This window comes from Dendronephthya gigantea, unplaced genomic scaffold (assembly GCF_004324835.1).
Source record: "Dendronephthya gigantea isolate DGI-Jeju-01 unplaced genomic scaffold, DenGig_1.0 000113F, whole genome shotgun sequence".
Taxonomy (NCBI): domain Eukaryota; kingdom Metazoa; phylum Cnidaria; class Anthozoa; order Malacalcyonacea; family Nephtheidae; genus Dendronephthya; species Dendronephthya gigantea.
The window spans coordinates 538295-554922 of NW_021163123.1; the positions used below are offsets into that span (position 1 = coordinate 538295).

Here is a 16628-nt window from a genome sequence, read left to right on the forward strand (position 1 = left end):
CCAAGCCGCCTCGTCCTATTCTGTTCCATACGTTACGAAACATAACGCGCTTGGGTAAAAGTTCAATTTTTGGCGGGAAAATTTTCGGTTTTCAAAATTCATTTTATGCAGATTTTTTTAACAACAAATTTATGTGAATTAATTCGTGAATGTACTCTGCGAGAAAGAAACGGCATGATGAGTTTGTGGTTGAAATCAGTCGTTAATCATTAATTTCTGTTAATTCCGGATATGCTTTTAAGTAATCTTCTAGGTCTAGGATAAAGTGAGGACGCTACTGACGTATATTAAAAACACAATTAACATATCATTGGCTGCTAATGACTGGCCAAAATGAAGGCGGACAAAAGCCTGTAATCCGGTATGCGTGGGGATACAAAAGTTTACGATATGAGTGGGCTACTGGTATGATCTTTATACTGTGCTGCAGTTGTCAACATTTGAGCATTCTCAGCCATGTAGTCGTGGCAAACGGTCGTGAATTCGTATCGACTGACAATTAACCGAAATCGTACCATTGGTGCTGCGGCTGTCATTGGCCTAATGTCGTAGAGTGATGATATTAGCATCGACGTTAAAAGCCTAATAAAAGGAAGAAAGCCACTAAGTTGGGTAAGTTTTATTTAATATGTATATACATATAAACGTGTTAAAAAATTTATAGTTAATCTGGGTATGGCCCCGCACGTGTCAAATATGTGCGCATCGGTGACAGGACAGGGAAAACTTTGTGCTATAATTGATCACACAGGAAATCAGCAACTCAAAAATCGCAAATATTGTATACATGAAGAAAGGATATTGAGAAACTCAGATTGCTTTGATCCGTTTTCACTAAGATTAAGTTAAACCAAACATGCAGGAATACCGATGGATTCACACTGAAATGAAATCATAATTTTTGGCCTTCGAAACTGGCACTAAGCACATTTTACTGTTTAAAGCGTGATGATTGACACTTTTTTGTAATTTTTTTGTGTAATATTGCATGCATTTAATGTTATTAACATTTTCTGGTACTGTTGTAAGCTTCTAAGCTTACTACGTGTTTCCCTGATTTTATCCTATCGTCCGGCCAAAGTAATTGCAGAGCAAGCCACTTAGGCGATTTGCTTGGCCAAAAAGCGATAGCTAATTAACATGTCATTGACTGCTAATGACTTGCCAATATAAAGGCGGACAATGGTCCGTATTCGAGCATGTGTGGGGATACAAACTTAAAAGTTTTTATGCTGTGCCACTGTGCCGCAGTTGTGAGCAGTAGCAAACATTAATATATTTGGATCCATATCATTGTTTGAAACTTGACTTGAACATAAGAAGGTCAGCGAGCAGTTTTCTCGAGTATAAAGCAATTTAATAATCGCTACAAAATTTTCATACCGAAATGTTTGTTCGTTACAGTTTCGTAGTGCTACGATTGGCATTGGCGTTCGGTACACTAAAAAGTTAAAGATTAAAAGTTCAATGAAAGGACGCAAGCTACTGAGTTCGGTAAGTTCTATATTCAAGTTTTATGTTTACATTTAACTATACACATTATTCATTAAAAATCTGTGTCGATGCTTGATTGTTGAGATGGGTCTGCGGACCTGCACGTGTCATGGAAATATATATTATATATTATCGTAAGAAATTAAAGCCGATGATAGCGGTCATTGCGGATCGGTTCTAGTACTTCTGCTCCCGGGCATAGGAGATAAGAGGAGAATTTTGTGCAAAGTGTTCACAAGAAATAGGAATTTTTCAGAAAAAAATTGCCTTGTCTTTGATGCGTTTTACATAGATTAAGTTAAAATGGGCAGGTATATACCGATAGTAGCTATATAGTATTCGTGAGATTGATCTTTAAAAATGGCACCAAACATATTTCAGTGCTCAATTGCTGAAAGCACGAGGATTGACACCCATTCTTGAAGAATTTATCACTTAATGATGCATTTAATCAGCGAAACTGCTATACATTAAGCTAGGATAAAATAATTTCAACCCAATGCCGATAATGCATGCTTCATTAAAAAATTAGAATTTAAAATAAATATCATAAATAATCTCGTTATTCCCGCGTTTTGTGCCATTTTTCTGTTTCTTCGATATAAACTCAGTATATACCTCAAAAGCTATACCTGATAATCTTTACATTCGTGTTGTTAAAAGTTTTCCTAATTCACGCAGTTTTCATCTCTTTCATTCTGCTCTCTGTATATTGGCTATATAATAATACAATCAAGGATAATAAACTTGGGACAATTTTTTAAAGTGCGATTTGATGGACATGTTAGAACTTGGAATTTAACAATAAAAATGTGCAATTTTAGGTGAGGCAGATCGTGACGTAGAACAACATGCTGCGATATTTGGGATGATAAATCCAGCGTCATGGTTAAGTAATTTGTTTTTTATTTCTTTTTTAATTGTACCGCTTAATTCACAGTAGCATTCGGCGCAAATATCTAGTTATAAAATCGTTAAACCTTTGGCTTTGGGGGAAGTTGCATAAAACGTTTAACTATATTTTGCGTATATAGTCAAATCGGAGATCTATAATTAACTCCAAAATTTTCGATTTTGGATAATCAATTGCATGACTGTGTAAAAAGTGTGTATAGTTCTAGACGTTAACTACCTTCACATGCAACTAGCTATTGACTGTGTTATGATAGGCACTTGTCCAAAGTCAAGCCGAATACGATTTCAAATAGTTAAAAACTGCATACGATAGACCTAGGGCAGCGCAAAGCTTTTGGTTTAAACTGAACCTAAAAGTAATTGGTTTCTTAAACTGTTGTGTTGTGAAGCGATATGATTGGAACCATTGGTTCCAACCATTCTCAAATGAATTTATGTCCGTGTGGTAGCAACCACAAAAACCCCTTTTTTCGAGGGTACACTTTTACTATTTTGAATATTACTTATATCTCTTGTCGATATGTATTACTGCGAAATAACGATTAATTAACCCAAAACATAACGATTGATATCCGGCAAAATTCCTCACATTATATGCATATACTATTGGTATTAAACTCAGACATCAGGGTGAGCTCAGCAGATCGCTTGTATTCAGAATTTCATATATTTTTCTCTCAAATGCAGCCTGCCTAATCCTTTGGAGCAAAAACACTGCTTGGTATTACTAGGAATATCGTACGTGCTGCATGACGTGATTATGTGATAACTTGTCTTAAAGCATGATTTTGAATTGCGGAGAAATTAATGTTAACTATGCAGGCTCCCATTATCATGGGATTAAGCCATATCCCCATTGATGACTTCATTATATCACAATAAAGGTAAAAAAGATTATCAATTTCAGGTTTTATGTATAAAGTGTAAATCTTTTTTAAAAAGGCGAATTACTCCTAACTTCGAAGTAATCTAAGAAAGAGCATTTTATTTTTTTTAAAGCATAACTGACTTTTTAACGAATGGTACCATCAGAAATGAGAGACTTGTCTTCATCAGATATGCGATATTTGTTAAGCAGCAAAATTGTGATATTACAACCACTAGTTTATCTATAGTGAAACCTGCCTTGTTTATTAATATTATTGTTATTATTAAGACAATATTTTTTCAGGGCGCCCGACTCACAAAGTGATTTTCAGCGGGGTCCTGGATTAAAATAAAGTACAAACATGTACAAATATATAGTGAAAGTTAGAATGTTAAACTACGTTTAAGGTAGAAAATTAAAAAGACATGCAATATAAGGAAATCAGACAAACAAGAATTTCTTAAGTCTCAATTTGAAAATCCTAAAGTCATCTCGTGAGGGAGCGTATTCCAGTCCGTATCCTTCCAAATATAGGTGAAAGTAAGCTTGCCGTAATTCTTGTTCGGTTTAGAAAGAAATTATGTGTATTATATTTATGCGCCTCAGAGGTATTCTTAAAGTCAAAGTCAAATTAATAGAAAGCTAAAATTAGCTATAAACGAATGATTATTAGAGACTTTGATGACTTAGATATTCATTTTCATTTAGATTAATCCATCAGAAATATTCATCTCAATGTAAACAAAGATATTTATAACCTTTTTGGGAAAACATATCCGATAACCATGAAATTATGCAACCGATATTTTGCGTTACAATTGTAGATACTTTCGTGCAAGATTCTTAACTTCAAAATTGTGTTTTGAAAACAAAACAGTTTCATGAAAAAAAATAAAAAATCTGATTAGTTCCAGTTTCATCTTTCCCTGAATATCTGTTAGGAAATAAACCTTCCCGGAGCATAACTTTCTTTTCCACTATATGTTGTGTGCGTTGCTTTCGTTAAGATCAAATAATTGGCGTGTTTATCTTTTAGTAACTAACGTTCGTATTGTATTGTTTGTCCATCCTTTGGTACACGCCTATATTCAATTTGTCAGGATATTTGTTTGTGTATCAATATCTGAAACTTCTGCTTGACTCGGGTCCCTTCCTCTCTTGTCCTGTAACAAGTGTGTGTTTGACAAAGAACTGTGGTAGTATCTGTCTTAAGAAGACAAATGTTTGTAACCTAAATTGTGTTGGAGGAAATGCTCAATACTTCGTGGCCTATAAAACATTCTTATAATAACGTTGAGAATGAAAGAAACTATTATACATCCTGTCGTAGAAAAAGGTTGGAGAAATCGTATCGCATTATTGCAGTTTCTGATTACACTGTTAGTAAATAAAGAAAAGGGAATGAATATCCCTACAAACCATCGGGATTGCAAAGAATTCATAGTAAAGTGGAAAGATTTTGCGACCATCTTAAAAAACACTGATTTAGAACGCTTGGTGTTTCTGAAACACTTAACAAAACGAATTGGAAGCCAATTAGAAGAAAACGTCAGTCAAATTCTGTGATAAACCAGTTTATCTGTTTATTAAACCTCAAAAAGATTATACCCAACTAATAGACTGGCCCTGAGACACCACGTCGCGGAGATATGTTGATGAATCAAACAATATTAAATAGTCAAGAAATCTTAGAGTTCAAGTGACATTCACTCTTAACAAGAGAAATTTCTGAACTGAAAGATATATTGTCACTCAATGACACAACCCTCTGCTAAACCAACGGGTGATCTATCCTCCCTAGAAACTTCATCGACCTAAAGTGCTTATTCCGATCAACATGGACTTCCTCCCTTAATGTTAAAAACACCATCAACAGTTACCAGCTTTTCAGGTTATCCATCGCCGATCGACAATGTGTATTCTTGTGTATACGAACATATATAAAGACAGATTTTGGAGGTAATTTGTGGTAAAGCTAAAATATGTTGGTATATTTTGAAATTCGAATGTGATGATAATGATGTACCCAAGATGTCTGAAATGATAACGCAGTAAAAAGATGTGTTCAGTTAAGTTCGTCCAAAACAGTATTCATCCTTACAGACACTGGTTAATATGTAAACAATGATGATGAAGATCCCAATAAACGACGTCTTATAGGGAATGGCAATTGATAATACGAAAAGATATTTGAGCAACTGAATGTTGGAATTGTCACAGCACACTCCTAACACACATTGTTTAACTTGTAATTCAGGCAATCCCAGAAAGTGCTTCCTCTGTCTCTCGGCGTCTGGCCTCAAGTCACACTGTAGAACGTTCCCCTATCTTAATGCTAAATTGGGAAGTTCTAGACCTCTATTCCAAAACCTTGTGCTTAACTCTGAGCAATTATAAGGTTCGTGTGGCTTCTCCACATTTAGTGGGTGGTTCATTTCGAATATGAGGCTCCAGGTTTTTTTTTTCTTACCTTGCCCTTTTTTATACATCTATTTTCCAGTTTACCTGCTTATAAATTTCTTCAGTTTTCTGCTATTCTGCATATATGCGATTGAACGAATGTTTGAATATGAGTCTGAATTTAATCTCTAGAGAACAGTTAGCTTAATTAGGAGCGAAAGAATCTACACTTGTAAAGCATAATGGTATATAAGCGTGCGCATTTTGTTTGCCTCCAAAATTGGGATTTTTAAAAATTCTTGGATTTTGCACTCACATTTCAATTTCACCAAGAAAGTTTCGCACTGGTCACATGCACGTATCTGCAAAAAAAGAACGGTAATACTAATTTCTAAGGATGTAGAATTATATGAAAAGGTTACGAACGAGAGTGATAATTTTTGAAAAATTAACAACCACATAGCAAACATTAGTTCCATATTAAGTTTGTTTGTATTTCTATTTGAATTTTTATTAGGTTTGTTTGTATTTCTTCCCACTTACTCTATAATGGCGAGCAAAAATTGGGCGTCATTAGCACACATTAATGTTTCATAATCAACGTGTTTTCTGCAGATATAAGAGTAATACTAAGTTTATCTTACATGAAGAATCATCGAAATATATAATATAACGATTATAAACATCAATTTAAACTATACACCAAACAAAAATGAGGTAAAGAAAGTTGATTCCCACTAAAATTGGCAAATCTGAAATGCCGGCTTCGCACCAACATTTTAATGTAACGGAGAACATTTGTCACTGATCACACGTTTGTGCAAAAAATCCCCATAGGGATTTAAAGTTATGAACGATGGTAATAAGACTAGATTGTTTTGTTTTCTTTTATTTGAGTTAAATGTTATATTGTTTTAAAAAAAGTGCTTCTGACATTCATACTTGATTTGTACATTGGTTTACACGAGTTAGTGGTAATATCATGGGCTTAATACATCCCTTTTATGCGCATAATAATGAGACATAATTTTTTAATGAGGCAAATTATTTAAAAATGATCATGCTAATTATTCATAGGTGATCATCTTAATATTTGTCCAAAAGTGCTCCAGATCTTCATTCATTTCAGGTAGATGCTGATTGTTGAATTCTACCAGTATTTCAGCATGTCTCTCAAAGACATACTGGTAGAACTCGCGGAGCCTCTCCAGCTCCGCGTTTCTCTCTTCTTCCTTCTCTCTTTTTCTCATCCGGTAGCGCTTGAATCTGTTCATCTCGGGCATGTAGCGGTTAGTAGTTAACCTGTGGGTATGTTCCCGGAAGTAGCGGAAGCTCTGAACCATGTCAATTAGTTTCCAGTCCGGTCGTGTGAGGGATATGCGTGTGCATGTTAATTGAAATACGTCACTAATAGGAAATGACGGGTTGAGAAAGTATGAATATTAATTGAATACGTCGCAAATCGAAATATCTGGTTGAGAACGGGTTTATGTTATCATGGTAGAAATATTTTACCTTTGATAACAATTCGAAGTCAAAATCCGTGCAATTTTAGCTGGATTGTACCTTTCGGTTTAGGTGAAGTTATATTTTTGAAGAATATATTTAGAGACGGCCACATTTATTCAGTTTAATTTTTCTCCACCAAGAGTGCCGAAGCACTGATCACACTACAGGGGAGAAAAGAGAAAGGTATTATAAGTATAAAGGGGAAACGAGAAGGAAAAGAATATTGAGCGTATGATTAATAAACAAATAAAAGGTGGTTTAATTTTTTCTACTTACTCCAACACCCCCATCCAAAATTGTGCATCGTTGCACCATTTTATGAATTCATCATCTGCAGGCGTTCTGCAGAGATAGTAATTGTGAGATCATGAAGAATCATTGATGTGAATAACAATAATGATAAGATTTATACAGATATAGACATAGATTTTAAATACCCACAGTGTGGACATCATCCGCGTGCCCAGTAAAATAGGCAAATCTGAAATGTGGGCTTTGCACCCACATTTCATTTTTACTGTGAACGTTTTACAGTCGTTGCATGTTTCTGCAAAGAAAAAACAAACAAGAAACGTTCATTCATAGGGACTTTGGTTAACAAACATAGAAATAAGACTGGGTTAATTTTTAGAAAAAAGAAGAAAAAAATATGAGCACATACCAAACTTTGATTCCATGTTTGTTCGATCTGTTCAACAACATCTATACTTTTGACTTTAGAGTTTGATTTGAGTTAATTGTTATATTGTTTTGAAAAAGTGCTTCTGTCATTCATACTTGATTTGTACATTGGTTTACACGAGTTAGTGGTAATATCATGCGCTTAATACATCCCTTTTATGCGCATAATAATGAGACATATCATTTTTTAATGAGGCAAAATTATTTAAAAATGATCATGCCAATTATTCATAGGTGATCATCTTAATATTTGCCCAAAAGCGTTCCAGATCTTCATCCATTTCAGGTAGATGCTGATTGTTGAATTCTACCGGTATTTCAGCATGTCTCTCAAATACATACTGGTAGAACTCGCGAAGCCTCTCCAGCTCCGCGTTTCTCTCTTCTTCCTTCTCTCTTTTTCTCATCCGGTAGCGCTTGAATCTGTTCATCTCGGGCATGTAGCGGTTAGTAGTTAACCTGTGGGTATGTTCCTGGAAGTAGCGGGAGCTCTGAACTGTGTCAATTAGTTTCCAGTCCGGTCGTGTGAGGGATATGCGTGCGCATGTTAATTGAAATAGGTCACTAATGGGAAATGACGGGTTGAGAATGTATGAATATTAATTGAATACGTCGCAAATCGAAATATCTGGTTGAGAACGGGTTTATGTTATCATGGTAGAAATATTTTACCTTTGATAACAACTCGAAGTCAAAATCCGTGCAATTTTACCTGGATTGTACCTTTCGGTTAGAATAGAATAGAGGTTTATTCAAATTACTTTGCAGCAAAAGCTGAATTACGTAATGATTACAACCTTTGTATTAAAATTAATTATGATACTACTGATATTACTTACATCAAAAAGTTTAAAAAGCAGAATAAAATTCAGTTAAAATCTAAAAGTCAGGTAGACCTAAACCTATTTAATTTTATTATTGAATCTGTTGCACATAGCAAAGATAAAAGAGTTTTTGGTCCTTTCAGTTTTAATTAGAGGCAAGTTAAAATTATTTACATTCCTTAAAAGATAGCCTGGATCATATCTTCCAGGCAATAAATGACGAATCTTGTGATTTTCATCGGACATTACAGATTGGAACAAAGTGTCACATAAATATTCGTGATGATTTTCCATGGATTTAATGTTTAACAATCCGAGAGCATCAAGGTAATGCGTATCGGGCATAATTATCGCAATTGCCCTTTTCTCCAACCGTATCAGTTCATTCTTTAAATATTGTGGTAATGAGTGATAGAATACTGGTATTGCATAATCAACAACAGATCTGATACATGAAGAGTAAAACAATGCTAAATCTTTCGATTTCACTTTGGCACGTTTTAATTGTGAGAGAAAGTATAATCTTTTATTCACTTTCTTAACCACAACCGCGATGTGCTCATTCCATTCCAATTTACTGTTTATAGTGAGACCCAACAGCTTTATACTTTCCACGACTTCTAATTCTTTACCATTAAGAACCAAGGGATCCAGATCAATGGGATTTGCGGAAAACGTAATGCGCAGTTCTTTGCATTTCTCTGAGTTTAGTTGCATCCTGTTTTTTTCAGACCAGCAAGACATTTCGTTTACTAGGCTCTGAGCTTTACTAATGCCGTTTTTCCCGACTATCTCAGATGTTGTTGAGTCGTCAACATACTTCCATAGATCCCTTTGAGATATATGTAAGTCGTTTATTAAAATAATAAACAACCAGGGACCTAATTTTGTGCCCTGAGGGACGCCTGATGGAACAGAGTCCCACGACGAAAAGCAGGAATTTCCCAGCTTAATTCTCTGGAATCTATCGGTAAGAAAATCCATAATCCAATTTACGACACTGTGGGGAATATCTAATTGTGAGGTTTAGGTGAAGTTATATTTTTGAAGAATATATTTAGAGACGGCCATGTTTTAACAATTTTGAGAAGCTTGTTTTAACGCTGTGGACGACATACGTTCTGTGTGTACTCTTTAAACATTTGAACAAGACTGATATTCAAAACGATAGCTTACAGTGGAAGGGATTAGATAATGACATCTTAATGAGGTTTTTTTATTACCGAGTGAGGATTAATGCAACATTTCCCCTGTGTAGGTGTTTGTTATTTCCCCCTTGCTTAAATCACACATGAGTACATTAATTATATTAGTGCGCGTCCTGTACTATCATTTGTACATAATACAATTTCCCCTTGTGAAGCAACGACCGATCAGTTCTTTTTGCGTGAGAGAAAATTGTAGCGGTTTTTTCAACCTGTTCCTATAAACCTGAAATGTATTTGTCCAACCGGTTTTCAATTTGAAGATATAAAAGAGCGTTCATTTTACATTACACTTATCAGAACTTTAAAACGATGGAATGTTTACACGGAAAGCCTGCGTCTTGTTCACAAACGTCAAATGGAACTTTTTTTTACTGTGGCCAAAGGCCAAGTTGTAATTTCTTTTGCCCTCAGAGTGACTGCAGCTATTTTCAAAATGCTATAAATCTGTGGAAAATTTCAAATTGTCCTCAGCCGCAATGTCATGTGCATAAGAGGTTGTGTAAAATGAAAGTCGTGAAAGATATTTTAAAACCCAATTTTGGTCGACCATTTTTTATCTGTTCGGTGAAGGGAAGTCGTTGTTCATTCTGGCAATGGGGTGACGTTTTGAAACCTAATTGTTATCATGGTGTGCAATGTTTTGTACGAAAAGTTAAAAAAGACGGGCCTAATCATGGTTGTCTGTTTTACACCTGTTCAATGGGAAAAGACGAATCGTGCAATTACTTCGAATGGGTACCCGAGAAGAGGGACTCACTCGAGACGTACCCTTCATGCTGTAAGTTAAGCAATTTTTAAAACCTGGACAACCTGTAAATCAGGGTATGTTAATTTTGAAATTGAAAATATGTGAACACTCATTCGAACCTATAGAGTTTATCAGTGTTGCTTTGATTGTCGAACAGACAAGGTGTGTTTTAAAAATGTCTTCAAGAAAAACTTTCCCAAAACTACTCATACCAAGTGACATTGGTAACGAAAAGATGTTCTACAGCTATCGCCAAAATCTCATTCAAGAAAAATTTTTAATGTGTTATGTTAATGAAATTGTTTCGATCATTGCAAACCTTGTTGTTGAAAAATGCCGCGGTTGTGAAATTGAACATTGTAGTCAACACCAGCATGATTGTATGATGATGGAATCAGATGAAAAAATATGTATGTACTTTGACGAGGCATTGGAGAGGGTTTGTGAAGCGACGATCGCAGAAAACTTCATGAAAAGTTTACAAGATATTAAGCCAAAAGTGAACGGACTTGAACTTTTAAAATATACATGTAAAGACTGGCGAACATTATTTTGTGTCAAAAATATGCAATTGTTAAAGAAGAAAACACGACTAGAACTTCAGTAATGTTTTTAGAACTTCAGTAATATTTTTGCATGGGTAATTGTTTGATAGTTGATTTGAAATAAAATGGAAAGATTGGCGAACATTATTTTGTGTCAAAGTAGGACGTTGTTAAAGAAGAAAACACGACTAGAACTTTAATATTTTTGTATGTGTAGTTGTTTGACACTTGATTCGAAATAAAATGGAATTTTGTAAGATTTTGTGTTGTTTAATATAGTGTTTTTTCCCTTAGAAATCATAGAGACGACACACGATATTTTAATAAAAAATTATTTATTCACTTTAACTTTAACTTTTCTCCACCAAAAATGCCGAAGCACTGATCACACTACAGGGGAGGGAAGAGAAAGGTATTATAAGTATAAAGGGGAAACAAGAAGGAAAAGAATATTGAGCGTATGATTAATAAACAAAGAAAAGGTGGTTTAATTTTTTCTACTTACTCCAACACCCCCATCCAAAATTGTGCATCGTTGCACCATTTTTTGAATTCATCATCATCTGCTTTCGTTCTGCAGAGATAGTAATTGTGAGATCATGAAGAATCATTGATGTGAATAACAAAAATGATAAGATTTATACATGCAGATATAGACATAGATTTTACATACCCACAGTGTGGACATTTAAATGTTATGTGCGTGCCCATTAAAATTGGGAAATCTGAAATGTGGGCTTTGCACCCACATTTCATTTTTATCGTAAACGTTTTACAGTCGTTGCATGTTTCTGCAAAGAAAAAACAAACAAGAAACGTTCATTCATTGGGACTTAGGTTAACAATCATAGAAATACGACTAGGTTAATTTGTAGAAAAAAGAAGAAAAAAATAAGAGCACATACCAAACTTTGAGTCCATGTTTGTTAACTGTTTTCTGTTCTCGACTCTGTTCAACAACATCTATACTTTTGACTTTAGAAAGTCCCCTTTTTGTATGCTTTGTCTACATGTGTTTGCATACTGATGAGCGTCGTTTTGAAGGTTAATAGAAGAATGGAGCAAGGGAAAAAAACGTGGGTAGTTGACGATGTGTTAATACCAGAGGGAAAAGCATGATGTGTTTAATGGAATAATAATTATATTATTATTTACTCGGAATGAATCAACATTGCTAAAAGGTGGGGAAGTTTAATAAGTGAATAATTATTTGGTTTATAGGTTATGCTGTGGAAAATGTAGTTCTTTTAAATTCTGGTTTCAATTTGAACAGGGTGAGAAAAAAACCTTTACGATTTTTTACTGTCAACACAGAGAAGACAAATCTCATCATTGTTTCACGAGGGGAAATTGTTTTCTTTACAAATACGGGAAACAGTAATATAATTAATTTACTCATGAGTGATATTGTATTCAGCGTTGGCAAGGTCTTTATGATGGCATAACGAATGTTCAACATTGTCATGATCTGACGATCGAACTTTCATGTTTTTGAATTATTCTAAGGTTTACCCGTGTTGATTTATACATAAATGCAGATAAAATAAGAAACATGTTTAATCTACCATTAAGTATATTTTCCTCTCATGCCAAGACAAGGACAATAGGATTAGTGATCCTCAGTTAATCGCCGTGAGGCGTAGCAATTAAATAACTTGATCAGTGATGATATTGTATATAGGATTAGCGATTCTCAGTTAATCATCTTCAGGTGCATGTGGTGATATTGTATATAGGATTAGCGATTCTCAGTTAATCATCTTGAGGTGTAGCAATGAAATAACTTGTTCAGTGATGATATTGCATTCAGTGTTGGTGACAAAAAAATGTTCTACAAATCAACATTAATTTCCCCCACATATGCCTTCTGATCTTTTGATCAAATGAAGAACAGTTATTTTCGATGATCGTATTACGCACATGTATGTATAGGATGCGTTTGAATAAGTAATGGCGTCAATGAGATTGTTTTCCTCAGGTGTTCACAATATCGAACTCAATATTTTTAACGATGGGGATTAAAACAAGTGAGCAATTACGCAACTTCATTAGTGGTGATGCTGTGTTCAGTGCTATGAACTGAAAAAATATAATGACCTACGAATCAACATTAATTTTTTGCACATGTCTTCCGAGTCAGCAATCAAACAAGTAACGATGTCAATAAAATTTTTTCCCATGTCACCTAATGTGTTTCACAATACTCAACTCAATATTTTTAATCATGAACCTTAAAAATAGTGAACACAACGATCCTGCACACAACTGCTTTTAATGGGTCCAAAGTTTATAATTTTATAATAATAATTATCATGCAAAAATATCTCATACACTATAAAAGAGCAGAATCTACACTGTGTTTGCATAGCATTTTTATATTGCCAATCAAAACTTGAAGTAATATCAACAAGGTATCGATTGAATCATACAATTGCTTCTGTATTGACGGTGGCCTTAGCAGATTCACGTCAAAAACAGGACGGGGTTTCTTAAAATGTGGGAAATCCACATGCACCCTATTTTGCCCTGAGGAGGGGTATAAAGAGTTGATGGAAGCATACGAGACGAATGTGGCTGGGAAATTTAAACCCAACAAATTTCCCTTGTGCGAATGCGACGTGTCGCAGCGTGTGTCGAGCCTATGGATATCCCATTCTGCTGCAAATCCGGGCAGGCCGTACTTTAGATGTCAGGACACAAGCTTTGACGAGAAGTGTCACTTCTTTCATTGGGCCGATGATGTGTGCAAAAGAAAAAAAAGAGGAAAACCCGAAGCAGAGTCAAAAGATGTACAGAAAAAAGAAAAATTTAAGCGTATTGCTATCACATCGGAAAGTTCCGACGAAGAGAACAATAATAAGTAAAAAATAAAACAACAACTTTTGAACATTATTGTTTGATCACATTATACTATACTATATAACTGCATGTATGTGAATAAAATAGCATTAGCGTGAAATCGTTGTATTTTTTACCGTTATTTTTTGCAGTCGTTATAAGTGTGAATACAATATCGTTAAGTGTGAAGTCGTTATATTTTACCGTTATTTTTACAACCGTTTGGTCATTGTGCATGTACTGTACTTGGGTGGGCTTATATAAAGGGAGCAAACGAGCTGAGATTCGATAGATGAATTCGTCCGTTCAACGATGAAAAGAGGACAAAATTCACGTGCAGAAAGTGTTCGACTAAGAGCCATACGCAAAAATAAATTGGCACAACGAGTGCTAAGAAAAATAGACAGAGAGCTTTCTAAAAAGAAAAGCGATCTGTCAAAGATTATACTATGGCAGAAAAAAGCATCGAAGCTTTTAAATCAATAATTAAGAAAAATTGAAAAACATAATGATCTAAAAAGTTCAGATCATATCGAAACCGAGGTCACTACGAAACCAATACGCTTTACGTTAAAAAAAGTGACGGAACGTTTCGTGAAGAAATATGGTGCGACATCATGCGTTTATCAGGTAACGATGCAAAGTCCCGAAAATTCCGGTATCCTAAATGTTAAGGACATCACAGAAGAACTCAATTTAGTTCTTTCTAATGCAATAGAGCAGGTAATTCATCATGAAATTGATTCCTTGATGAAACGTTCGCATAATTGAAGAAAAATACTTAAATCATCCCCTTTCACTCTAAGTGAAAAAACAGTGTAACCTTGAGAAACCGTTGGAGAAACCGTTCTACACAGTAATGAGAACATATTACTTGATGAATAAAATTTACCATTGATATAGTGTCCGTACGACAGCCGACAGGATCCGGAAATAAAAAGAACAGTACATCTTTTAAGGTATTAGATTACACTAAAGACAGTTTAATCAATTTTCCCTGAAGCTTTTTAATATGGCTGCACAAGTTGCCATATCCCGTCTCGTTACTCGTTAGCGCACCGGAAAGTTCTAATTCACGTGCAAAGGCAATACTGCAGACCTCGTCACAATTTTCAAAACGGGATAACAACGAATACATCATCTAGCTGAAATGTCAAATAGCTTTTAGTAACAATAATATAGTTCTTTCTTGTTGAAACTCTATGCGAGACACCAGCAAATGACAATAAGTTAAAATTATATTTAAACTTCCAAGCTTTCGGACATCACATAGAATTCTCTCTCCAATTCTCGCACCAACTGCAACCATACAAACCATTAAATTGGTGAATATTCTGCAAGTTACACCTTGCTACGCTGTCACATAAGCAAATGCATGCGAAAACTCGTGAACAATGAACCCATCTCATTCCAGTGTTACTCGATTTTGTTAGTTCCTCTGTAAAAGGCTTAAGGAATTTAGCCATAATTGGTTTACCAGTTTCAAACCATAAACCAATTAAAAATACATTTTCTTTCCTTTGCTTTGGTGGAAGTTCATTCAAGATTCCCTGAAGTGGCCAGATCCCGAAGTTGGAAGACTTGAAAATTGATACTCCATCACAATTGAAGGAATCCATCACTTAGGGCGTTTGGATCTGAAGCCTCCAGCAATAGATTGGTATAATTGGCAATCAAAAATGTCCTCAAACTTTGTTCCTTGCAAATCTATATGCAAGATTTAAAGTCTCACTGTGCACACTTTGTGAACAAATCACGTATTTGCTTTTCGAGAAACAAGTAAATGAAGAAGTTCCCATCCCGAGTAGCACATCCTTTTGATACATTGCATTACATAATGTACATTCAAGACATTCAATCCCTGTCAGCATAGCATTGCAAAAAGGGCAACACTCATGTAACGGTGGAGAAAAAGTTATTGTTGATGATGTATTGGGGAATATGTATTATGTTGATGGTTTTTGTTAAAAGACAAATACGGTATACGAGTTTCATGGTTGTGTTTATCACTCGTGTCCTTTGTGTTTTCACGGTGATAATGATCATCCTTTTCACAAACGCATAGATGGCTGAGTGTACCAGGATGTACTGAGGTGTACCTCGACTTCGTCTCGATGAATATTCTCGATAATCAGCTCGCCTTCGGCGAATAATTGTTAATTATCATTCACTTTATCGTATTCTAAATTTTGATTGGTCAATTCACCTGCAGTTAAGTGCGTGCAAATAATAATAATGATTGTTATTATTAATTTAATAGTTCTCCCAAACGGGCTTTCCAGATCAATTTACAAAAATATATAAACGGGTTAAAATATATTCTATATATAATATTTACATAAGTTAGAATAAAACATTAATCCTTAGAAAAATTTTTGAAAGAATGGTCCGCTTCAACTTCTTTTTAAAAGTTATAAAATTGCTAATGCCTTTAAGCTCATCATCTAATTAAGTCGTTCCATAACTTAGTTGCTCGAAATTTAGAAGTCCTTTGCCCAGATTTCATTTTGAAAAAAGGTAGGTCTAACTCGTTCATATTGTGTGTTTCGCGGTCGTGGACACTGGAACGGACAAAAAATTCATCACTGAGGTAATCTT

At 34.9% G+C, this 16628-nt stretch overlaps 1 long non-coding RNA gene across 1 annotated transcript; it reads left to right on the plus strand.

Moving 5' to 3' along the window:
• Positions 1-240: 240 nt before the first annotated feature.
• Positions 241-9802, plus strand: LOC114535259. Its single transcript, XR_003688229.1, has 4 exons — positions 241-612; positions 1405-1494; positions 2319-8596; positions 9716-9802. It is a non-coding gene; the product is annotated as an uncharacterized LOC114535259 (long non-coding RNA).
• The last annotated feature ends 6826 nt before the right edge of the window (positions 9803-16628 follow it).